The sequence below is a fragment of the Lagenorhynchus albirostris genome, chromosome 4 (genome assembly GCF_949774975.1).
Source record: "Lagenorhynchus albirostris chromosome 4, mLagAlb1.1, whole genome shotgun sequence".
Classification (NCBI taxonomy): Eukaryota; Metazoa; Chordata; class Mammalia; order Artiodactyla; family Delphinidae; genus Lagenorhynchus; species Lagenorhynchus albirostris.
This window is the reverse complement of record NC_083098.1, coordinates 4322033-4334379: the sequence shown is the minus strand read 5'-3', so window position 1 is coordinate 4334379 and position 12347 is coordinate 4322033.

Here is a 12347-nt window from a genome sequence, read left to right as displayed (position 1 = left end):
GTTCTGCCCATTTTTTGATTGGGTTGTTTGTTTTTTTAATATTGAGCTGCATGAGCTGTTTATATATTTTGGAGATTAATCCTTTGTTCATTGATTTGTTTGCAAATATTTTCTCCCATTCTGAGGGTTGTCTTTTCGTGTTGTTTGTAGTTTCCTTTGCTTTGCAAAAGCTTTTAAGTTTCATTAGGTCCCATTTATTTATGTTTTTATTTCCATTACTCCAGAAGGCCTTTTATCCACTACTCTGTAGTTTTGCAAGCGGCAGACAAAACAGCTAGGGTCAGTAAAAATGTAACAATATTTATTAAGGGGAGCATTAGCCAGAACTATGAGAATTACTGTCAGTACTGCCCACTAAGTGGAGTGGCCATGACCATTTTTAATTTTGCAGTTGGTGCTGTTGTTGAATACTGCCCAATCCAAGGACACCATCAACTTCCAGCTTAGCTAAACCATCAGTGAATCAGTCAGCAGAACCTCTGTGAATCTGAGACAGCAGCTTTGCTTCAGAAAGCAAAGTGGGGGATCAAGTTTCCACTAAAGGATTAGCTGCCACTTTTTCATATAAAGCATATATATATATATATATAATGGAATATTATTCAGCCATGAGAAAAAAAAGGAACTCCTGCTATTTGTAATGACATGGATACATCTTGAGGGCATTATGTTAAGCAATGATTTAATACGTGTATTGTGTCCCTTTTTTGGTGTCTTGTAATAACTTTATCTTTTTATAATTTCTGTATTTTTTGAGTGCAGGCTATGTATTACATATTGTAAAACACAATCTGACAGTGATGACAATGAATAAAAAACTCTTTTCCTGAAGATAAGGCACACGTACAATAATTGCAAAATAATAATAAAAAGCTATCAGGGCAAATTATTTGCAAAAGCAAGAGAAGAATAAGTAGAATTATTGATAAGAGCATATACATTGATCAGGGCATATACATTCCATACATATTCTGCAGCTTTCTAAGTGTATATTTTCAATGACATATTATTCTTTTATGCCTTTTTTCAAAAACAATAGTGTAAAATAGGCAGATACCCAGAACCAAAATATTTTTCTTTGGCATCACGTTTTAGTCAATAATTCGTATATGAATAAGTATTATCTTTGGCCACATATCCATTAACAAAAGGAAATGCAATGTTGACAGACTCTTCGTAGCATGATTTCTTTTATCTGCGTTTGGGAGCATCATCCCTTACTCCCTTGTGCTTATAAGGAAAATCCAAATGAATAATAGAATGAAAGTCAACTACTGTTCTTTGGGGAGTCACAAAACTAACTTATAGCATGAGTATTTCCCTCTCCAATAAAGGACTGGAGTTCTAATGTCATTACTGAAATGGAACTTCCTTTCTCCAACTGGCTGCGAAGATACATTACAGGAAAACAGTGAAGCCTGTTTCTGTTCTTGCTGTTGCCATTTGACAGTGATGAGGATGACTATAAAATTGCAAATATGGTATAAATATTAGATGGGAAATAATGATGTTACCATAATTCAAATTATCTTTCATTATTTTCAGTTCACTAATTTTTTATATTCCATGCTTGAAATAGCATTATGCAATCTACAATAGACACTAATGGAAACTGTGTCAGCAGTTAGCATTCTATTAACTAGTCTAACTTTCAGAGGTTTCATTTTAGCTACCACAATCCTTTTGTATCGGTACTTTTCCTATGAGCTCTCAACTGTGTGCTCAGTGTGGTTTATGAGTTCTATTACTCTTATTTTGGGGGGGTCATAGGGCAGACAAAAGAGGAAGATTGTGCTTTTTGATATTTGTTTGTTTTCTGTTACCAGTATTGGACATCATTACACTAGTCTGCAGTGTGTTGAAGCTAAGGATAAGAAGTTATTTTAACATAATTTAAAAATTAATTTCTTTTACTTTTTTGATAACAGAGTATTTAATTCTCAGTGGTCCTGAATTTACTATAACTCTCAATATAAGGTAAGGTGAGACTTGCTTTCCATAAATCTTTGCTTTTCTTGCTTTCTCTTCTGTCATTGCTTTAAGAATAAAAATTAAACACAGATCAACTTAATGCTATTCAATGAGATACCTAGTCACCTAAGTAACGTTACACAAGTCAAAGACAAAGGTATTTCTAAGATCACTCAAAACACATATGTTTTCTTAGGAAAACATACTTTGCCAGAGTCTCTTTTTATTTGTACCTCAAAATAGCTTATATATAAAAAAATGTAAATCACAATATTGATAAAGTTTCCACAACATGTTGAACCCTTTTGTGTCACACTACAAAGTAAAAAAAAAAAAAGACAAACAAAAAACCACCAAAACAATGTCCTATTCAAAATAATAGCACATGTTATCGTCCAATCTTCACAAGGTATGGGAGAATCCAACCTATTCCGTAATCAAGATGTCAACCCTTTTTCAAATGATCCACAAACCCTACCTCTGCTCAGGACATATTTTAGGATACATAAACTAATAATTTCATTATTCCGCATCTGATCAGTGTTACCTGTGATTATACCAAGACTCAATTTCTAGTTACTATGTCCCCTTATTCTTACCCCTGTGACCCCATCCTTACAGATATTAGCTTTACAAATATTATTTAGATTTGCTTTTTAACGACCAGATCTTTCATTTATTTATTAATCCTGTTATTTCTTCTATTTCTTAAATCATGTATTCTTTTTGTTCCTTTTATTTCACAAGCTCCTTCACTTTGGCTCGTATGTTCCACTATAGAAGGAATTGACAAGTAATATATTCAACCAAATGGTCATTACCCATATGATATGTGACATGCCAGTCTAACAAGAGAATCTTTGTGGCTGAATCAGAATCAAGTTTGAATTCACTAGTCCCTCTCGTTGCCAGGTTTCCACTCAGAAGATGTACCAACCAGGCCATCCTGGGGTTGCCGTTAGGGGTAAAAGAGAAGTATCGTATCCAGGAATGGTCACAGAGAATTCGCAGACCCTCAGAGTAGGTCTGTATGACCCTACGCCTTTTATTCTGATCATTGCCAGGAAGTAGCTGAGAGGAGGGAATTTCTTTTTGAGGACAGTCACACTGAGTGACCAAATAGCCTTATTAAGAAGGAAGTAGAGTTAGACATCTTTCCGTTAGAAGATAATACAAAGAGATTTAGCAATACAAGGTTTATTCCACTACTGTATAATGGTACACTGGGGATTCTGGCATAGAGTAGATTCTAGAGTCAAAGAACAAGTAAATAAATAACAGATAATTAAATTATCTCACATGCATCATCTATATGACATGAAAAATATGTAGTTCTCTAGTAGAATTCAATTTTTACTTTTACTTATTTTAAAGTAGAAAGTTACTACATGTTTTTGACTAACTACACAGCTGCTTTAAGGCATGCAAATTTAAGCATTAATTTACACCTAGATATTTCTTTACTAGAGCAACTACTTAAAAAATAAAATTAAAGACCTTGCCAGCATTAGAACCCACTTAAACAATCTACAGATAGCTCATGAAAGTCCCGAAATAAATGTTTCCCCTAACCAAAAACAAAAGAGAGAGAGAGAAGGGGAAGGACAGAAGGGGGGGGGGGAGGAAGGGAAGAAAGAGAAGAGAGGAAGAAAGTTTATGGAAATTCTTTAATTTGAAACATTCTCTTCTGCAATCATTTCATTTATTCATATCAACTCCAAAAGATAAGCAAACTAAGTGAAGATTAAAATATAAAGAGAAATATGGATTGATTGATGGATCTATTTATTTATAATACCTGATTTAGCGTAGGAGAAAAACATGAATGTAAAAGATAGTAAAATCCTCTCGTTATTTCTCCTACTTTGGCAAAATTGGTATGACAGAAAAGAACAAAGAAAAAATTGTGTGCATAGCATGAATTTTGGCTTTATGAAATAAAAGTCTATTAGCTTATAGGTGTTATGTCAGAAATAGCTGTCTAGGTATATTCAAGAGAACTGACCTATGTTCACATAAAAAGAAATGGTGAATGGTGTTTTTCTAAATGTGAAACCATGCAGAACCCTGCTTTTCAATACCGGGAAATCTGCAAGGGGAGTGCTGAGATCAATGTCATTATCCAGAAGGCATTACTGAAATAGATTTTAAATCCTTTGATGTAATTGCTTGCTGAGTTTGCCGTTACAGCAGCTCTATCCTTTTGACTGATTGAGGGCCTTTAACAGCTCAAGTTTTACCGAGACTGCCAACATACTCATGTTGGGATCTTAAAATCAGACAGATGTTTGATGTTTAATTTAACTAATATGACACACCATGAGTCAACAAAGCACATTTTGTGTTAATGCCAAAAAAAAAAGAAAGAAAGATAAAGGTGAGGGACAGAAATACATGCAGAGTTAATCTTCCTGTTTCAGCAGACAAGCCTTTGCTCTTAGACTGATTGACATGAATTCTGATTTGAAAACCCTGTGGCATTTTTCCTGCCCCTTGATAGAAGTAGTCTTGATTCTGTCAGAGCATTTAGAACCAGAGCTCAATGAATAAATTAACAGTGCAAAATTCCTCAAGTGTAAGGAGCAATGAGGTGAATTGTTTTTTTCTCATAGACAGTCCCTATTTTCCATGATTTCTTGAATAATTCCTATTCTTTATGACAATTTTCTCTTTTTCCACAGTTCTCTAAGACATACAATAATATACCTTATTAGCTTGTCTTTAAATTTACTGTCCTCCTGAAGACAGATTTGACCAAAAACAAATATTCATGATATTTTCAGTATTGTATCTAATATAAAAAAAATCTATTTAACACCACCTAGTAGAAGATATTTCTCCTTCTCAAAAAAAAAATGGTGGCTATATATACATTTTGTTCAAGAAATATGACTAACAGTATTAGCTTCTCCAATGAATATCATTCCCTTAACATCATTTTGAGGGAAAAAGCTGGAGATTATTTTTTCAAAGTGGTTTTGCTAAAGCAACTATCTCAATGTCTTAGGCCTTTTAAGTTGTATAGTTAATAGTAATAATAGGGGTTAATAATAGTAGGATAGTGGTTGTAATGGTGGGTAAATAATTGGAAGAAGGAGAATGTATTTGGAAGCCATGATAGAGTCATACACTGTAACTTTCAGTGCACTTTTACTAATATCATATTTTTACTTTCATGACTTTATGACAAAGATAGAAGAATTATCATTATTTTCATTTCATGAATAAGGAAACTTAAGGCCCAGAAAATTTTGGTGACTTTTTTAAACAATATTTGACTATTAAGTTATTCAAATCTAGGTCATCAGACTCCAAATCTAGTCATATGCACACTAGGGTCATGAATTTTCACTGGTCAGAAATATTAATTAACCATTCCTAATGATACTTTGATTTTATCAAGAACATTTTCATACCAATATTAATAAGCTGGTTATGCTGTTTTAAATTTCTCCGTTTACTTTTTTTTTTTTTTTTTTTGCGGTACGCGGGCCTCTCACTGCTGTGGCCTCTCCCGTTGCGGAGCGCAGGCTCCAGACGTGCAGGCTCAGCGGCCATGGCTCATGGGCCCAGCCGCTCCACGGCATGTGGGATCTTCCCAGACCGGGACACGAACCCACGTCCCCTGCATCAGCAGGCAGACTCTCAACCACTGTGCCACCAGGGAAGCCCTCCGTTTACATTTTTCAAACTTTATTTCCTATTCCTAAGATTCACCATGTTTAGATTAGCTGCTTTGTATGCTCATTCATTCATTCATTCAAACCTGTAAGTAAAGCACATATTACCTGAGATTCAATAAATAAGCATTCTCCCATCTTCATTTACGTAACTCTGACTCATTACTCATATCTCAGTCATTTCATGTCTGTGGCCTCCCTAACTGTAGTCAGGGACCCCCAAGACCACCTTTAGGTCAGTGTTTCTCTAGAAGAATTCACAGAATTCAGAAAAGATGTTATACCCACGGTTATGGTTTACTACTGAGAAAGGACAAAGCAGCAAAGACAGAAAGCACGTAGGGCAGAGCCTAAAAAAGCCCAGTCACAGCTTCACTTGTGTTCTCCCAGTGGAGTCTTATGGACAACACTTAATTCTCCCAGCAACAATGTGTGACAACACTCATGAAATGTTACCATCCACGGAAGCTCTCTAGAGCCTTAGTGCCCAGGCACTTTATTGGGTATTGGTCATGTTGGCCCAGAGAGTCCCCATGGCTGACCTTTATGTCTCAGTCTTAAGCTCCTCCAGTGGACAAATTAGTACTATATGGCCCAAGGCATGCAGCGTAAATCACATTGTTAGCGTAAGCCATCTGGCATGGCCCAAAGACCCAGGTAAATAGAAACACTCTTATCAGGCAGGAAATTCCAAGAGGTTATCTCCCAGGAGATGGTCAAGGGTCAAAACATTTTTTGGAATGTTCAGGGTTTGGATAACCCAGACCTGCCCAAGTAACTCCTACTCTAAATTAGCACTCATTACAATTCCAAGTATTTTTTCAAGATCTAGCTTCGATTCTAATTATAAATACCACATGTCAGAGATTATAAAAATTTCTCCATCTTTGCTTGGCAGGAGTGCATAGTAGTTTAAAGTACTGGCAAGTTAATGATTGAAGAAATGGAACATGAAATACAATTTGAACAGGATAAGGGAAGTATAGAATGGGGTCATTTCTTAGTTTAAGCAACTTTTTGTTGGGATTCTTTGGAGATAATAAATATTTTGATTTTTGAACCTAGCATTTCCTAACTCTATTACATTTTTCTAAATTCTGCTTGAATCTTGAATATTTCCTTTTTGATCATTTCTCTATTTCCATATCTTATCATACATGGCTAAAGAAACCATTTGACATTTTCAACATTCTGCCTAGTAATTTTTTTAGACAAATCTACCATTTTAATAGGTATGTCTTATTTTTTTCAACATTACAACAGTTTTGCCAAACTTTCAGCCACTACATAATATGGACCCTCTTTTCTCCAGGGTCCAGTTACAAAATCTCACTGTCTTCCATCCTTTGGTAAACGTCTCCTTCAGATACTCACAACCTCAAACCTGTCCCCAAACAATGCCGAACATTATAGTTTTTGTTATGGCAGCACTTAAACCTTGGGTGCTAATTTCTGTTTGGATTAGCTTTTGCAGCATAACAAGCCAGCAGAAGATTTAGTAGCCTAAAATAACAATTTATTATTTCTCATGGTTCTGTGAGTCGACTGCAGTTGGTTGAGTGGTTCAAACTTGGAATTTCTTATGAGCTTGTAGTAAGACAGCAACTGAAGCTGCATTCCTCTGAAGTCTGACTGGGCTCAGTGTCTAAGATTGCTCACTCACATGACTGGAGGTGCAGAAATGCTGGCGATAAGCTGGAAAGTAACTTAGGGCTAAGTCACAAACTTGAAGCCCTTTAACTCCATATTTTGAGTCATTGACTTTAAGCTCCTATATTTTAGAATTGTCTGTTACACAGAAATAGGTAATGGAACAATAAGATTGGTCTATGATTGACTGTGCCTAAGCACCATTTCTGCAGACAGATTCCAGTTGTTATTTTCAAATTTAAAAGCAAAGCATTTTTTTCACGTTTTCTTTGTGGAATTCTGACCCTTCATGATGGGAGAAAGGACCTATCTTCTTAACTGGCCCCAAGGGTAGAATTTGGAAGCTAGTTAATTTTTAGAGAAATCGTGTTTTTAAAGTAAGCAATGACTTATTATTTAAGTTAACAGATGCTTTATTTTTAACATGTATAGCTAATTATATAGTTTTAAATTATGGCCTTGGGTAATAGCTGCTTTATGGAATCAGAGTTGGAATCTCTGCCAGGTCACTTACAGTCTGCATGAACTAGAGAATTAACGTTTAGCCTTGTTTTCTCATCTCTGAAATGAGTATTATGATGGCCCATTACTCACAGGATTTTAGTGAATCTTAAATAAGAGCATATATGTAAAGCATGTAGCATGTTGCTTAGCACATGATAAGTACTGATTAAATGTTAGTTATTGTTCATCTCTAACATACTAATAACTAAGGAAATTTCAAAAACATGTAATTAAAATATCTTCCAATATATAAATACGAGGTATAAGAACAGGGTTCACTATTGTCTATCTGTTAGAATATTTGTCAATGATTTCTGGGAGCTGGTAAATTATTGTAAGTTATTGAGTGTGTGTGTGTGAAAGGAAGATTGTGTCTCTGATGCACAAAGTTTTACCAAAGCCCTTTTATCAAATGTAGAGTGTTTGATAACAAACACAGAGTGCGTCACGTCAGAGTGTTAAGGCTCTCCAACGTTATCGACACAGGAAAGAACTGTTGGCATTCACGTTGCAGTCACAGTCAAGTTTATGACTACTTGCCATTTATTTCATTGAAATGGAGATTTAAGATCAAATTATTTGAGTTGATCTTCAATTAGGGGTAAACAAATTTCCTAGAGTAATTCTTTTATGACTAAATTATTTAGTGTAAGAAATGTATTGACTGAATGTAAGAGCCTCATTTTTAAATTTAACTGTCCAGAAAACATTTATTTTGTATCAGTACTAGGAAATATTTTACTGTCATTCAAACATAATTGAAGGGACTTTTTCCCAAATACAAAAATATGTATTTAAAAAATTCTCATGCCAGATGCGTTTTGTATTAAAGTGTGCCTTCCATTCACATTTACATTCACTGAAATTTTACTTTTTTGAATTATTAAGAATAATTAATATTAGGTATAAATGGTTTACTTCCATGTACATGATTTAAGCCAAGTCATATAGTTTTCAGTGCCTTTCTCTGTCCACCTTAATTTATATATAATGACACTTTATATTTGCTTTTATTTTTTCCTGCTCTGAACCGAGTGGAAGAAACAGTACTCTGGACAGTAAGGTGGTTACACTTACAGGTATTGGGCAATAGCAAATATTGAGAAGGCCGTTATTGCAACAATCTCCTAACTTGTCTCTCTGCTTTCCTTCTTGGCTCTTCAGTCAATTCTCCACACAACAGTCAGTGTGAACTTGTGAAAACAAAAGTGAGGTCTTGCCACTGACATGACCCATCCAAATAGCTTTCCATCTGACTCAGAGTAGAAGCCAAAGTCATCACGGTGGCCTAAGGCCCTACATTAGCTGCCACCCACCTCCTGCACCATTACTTTTCTATTTTCATCTCCTACTATTGTTTCGCAGACTCACCGCACTCTAGCTACACTGGCCTCTTAGTTTTTCATTTAATTCACCAGACACACTCTCTCTTCACTGCCTGTGCACTTGCTAGTCTCTCTACCTGAAATGCTTTTCTTCATTCACTCATTCAGTTTCTCATTTAATTATGTTTATCACTTTTTTATGAGATAAGAACTTTCTAGCAGCTGGGAATATAACAGTGAACAAAACATTAAAAAATCACTGTCTTTGTGGAGCTTATATTTAATGGGGTCAGTAAAAAAAAGATAAATTTATATTTAGGGAAATGTAAATACTAAGGAGAAAAAATAAAGAAGGAATGGAGAGCAGAAAATACAGGCGATGAGAAGAACATGGAGAAATGTGAGGCAGAGTGATCAACTTCTACAAGTGACTTAAATGTTAGAATTTCAGTAAAACCTTCTCCAACTACATTATTTAATATTGCAAAAGTGTCTCCCTGACACAAACTTTTAATACCTGTTCCCTGAATTATTTTTTGCTATAGCCGCTCTTACTATCTAACATAGTGTATATTTTAGTTATTTATTTTGTTCATTTTCTGACTCTAGATACTAGAATAGAACCTCTATATTAAGGCATTTTTTTACTATTTTGTTCGCCTTTGTATACCCACAATCTAGAACCATGCCTAGCATAGTAAGCACTCAATAAATACTTGCTGTATAGATGAATGACCAAAGTAAAGAAATACTATGATAATAATTGAAAAGCGGAATGACAACATCAGACCACCTAGGCCGACAGAGCTGAGGGCAGTAAGTGAAAACAATAACAGTAAGTCCCCTACACAGGAACAAGTTCCATTCTGAGAATGAGTTCGTAAGTCCAATTTGTTCATAAGTCCAACAAAGTTAGCCTAGGTACCCAACTGACCAATCAGCTATATAGTACTGTACTGAAATAGGTTTATAATACTTTTCACACAAATAATACACAAAAAACAAACAAGCACAAAAAATAAAGAAAACATTTTTAATCTTACAGTATAGTACCTTGAAAAGTACAGTAGTACCAGCTACATCACCACTGCTTTAATGCTTGCTTCCAGACATCCTTGGGCTTGAAATAAAGATACTGTACTACTGTACTCTATACAGTACTGCACAGTAAAGTACACAAAAGCACAACTACTTGTCAAGGATGCACACACGTGACAAAGTCCGCCAGACATATGAACTAACTTACGTGATTGGACATGCAAATGCACAATCACACCTTTGAAAGTTCACAACTTGAAGGTTCTTATGTAGGGGACATACTGTAATACGGAAAGTTGACACAATGGAAAAAGTGAAGCTAAGAGCAGAGTATCCTGGGTATAGTTCAGCCCATGGAAAGCCAAACCCAGACCATCAGAGAAGGGATCCATGGCTCACTGTGCATGAACTGCCCTCTCTCCCTCTCTTTTTACCCACCATGCTCTGAAGTTCTTTTTCCCCATTGTATTCCGGGAATACCCATAGTAAACAAACACTGCAGTGATTTAAAATACTAAAGAGCTATTTGCATCTCTTACCTTTGACACACCTGCAATAGGCATAATTAACACACAGCCATAACAATTAGAATGCATGTAGAACAGTATGCATGGTCTTTCCCGAGGTCCTCCTAGTTTATATTGCAGAGGTAGTGTTCCACGAAAGATGACAGAGATATCAAGTTACTTTTTAATGGAGATTGAGTTTTCATATGTCTTGAAATGAAGACGTGTCAAATCAGGGACCAAAATTTATATTTCTGTGCCCTGTACTTGCTTTTTATTTCATTGGTTCCTTAAAATTTATGTAAAGTGCTATACAACCAGGACATTTTCACATATATAAGTCTAGAAACATTTTAGATTAACATTTAAAGTTATAGATATATGGAGAGTTGAATTTTAAATATTTAGTATCTTAAGACTATCATAGTTATTCTAAAACTTGATTGAAAATATTATTATTTTTCCATATGTAAAATAACTTAAATATTCTCAAACATATCTGAATAACATTTGTGTAGCAGTGTTCACTCAGGGAAGATTTATTAAGCATTTAATATGTTTAAAGAACCAAAATATATTAGGAGTTTGGGATTAGCATATACACACTACTATATATAAAACAGATAACCAACAAGGACCTGCTGTATAGTATAGGGAACTTTACTCAATATTCTGTAATAACCTATATGGGAAAAGAATCTGAAAAAGAATGGATATATGTACATGTGTAACTGAATCACTTTGCTGTGCACCTGAAACTAACATGACATTGTAAAACAACTATACTCCAATATAAAATAAAAATTAAATTAACTTGAAAGAAACAAAATACATTCAGAATTCTCTGACAACAAAAATAATTTTCAAAATTTTTTTCATTTTAGAAAAATACATATATGTGAGATGTTGAGGCAAACCACACTGTGCTTCACTGTTTGTCATCAACTTCAACATCACAACTACTTTTTTACGTGGTTCCCCTCTACACAGCCCAGAGGAGACACCAGGAGTTACATTCCCCAGAATTTTTTTCTCTATGTGGTTCCAGGTTGGAGCCTATCAAAGAGAGACATGAGATTTGGAAAAAAATAAGAGTAGAAGAAGTCAGTCTGTATTCAAACCCTTCATGCTTAAATACAGAGTGACTTTTGTTTCCCTGACTGAATCCTAACTAAAATATTAATTAATTTATTTATTTATAAACCTACAGGTATTTCTAAGGGAAGAAAATCTTTTAGCACTAAATTCTATGTTTACCTGTTGTGATGTTACATTCTAATAACAATTTATATAGCAATAGAATATTAAATAAAATATTAACAAAAATGCCATTAATTCTTAAGCTCCAATCAGAGCTTAAGCTCCAAAGTCCTCACAAATGAAATTGGGAGAGCCATGATTAAACTTTCCCTCCCGCCCTCAATAAGAATAAAACTGGACGAAATACATGTGACAGGTGTTTCTGGCACTAGAAACCAAGCAATGCATAAATGTTATTCTTGAGAGAAAGGAAATTCAGGAGATTAGGGTTGTTAGGCCTGTTTTCTGGAGTTTTCTGCCACAGGTACTTTCTATAGCCCAAAGAAGTGGAACTCAAATAAAACAAGTCAACTCACTAAGCTGAAAAGACAGATATTAGTACTCAGACAACTAAGGAGGCTGAAATTCACAAA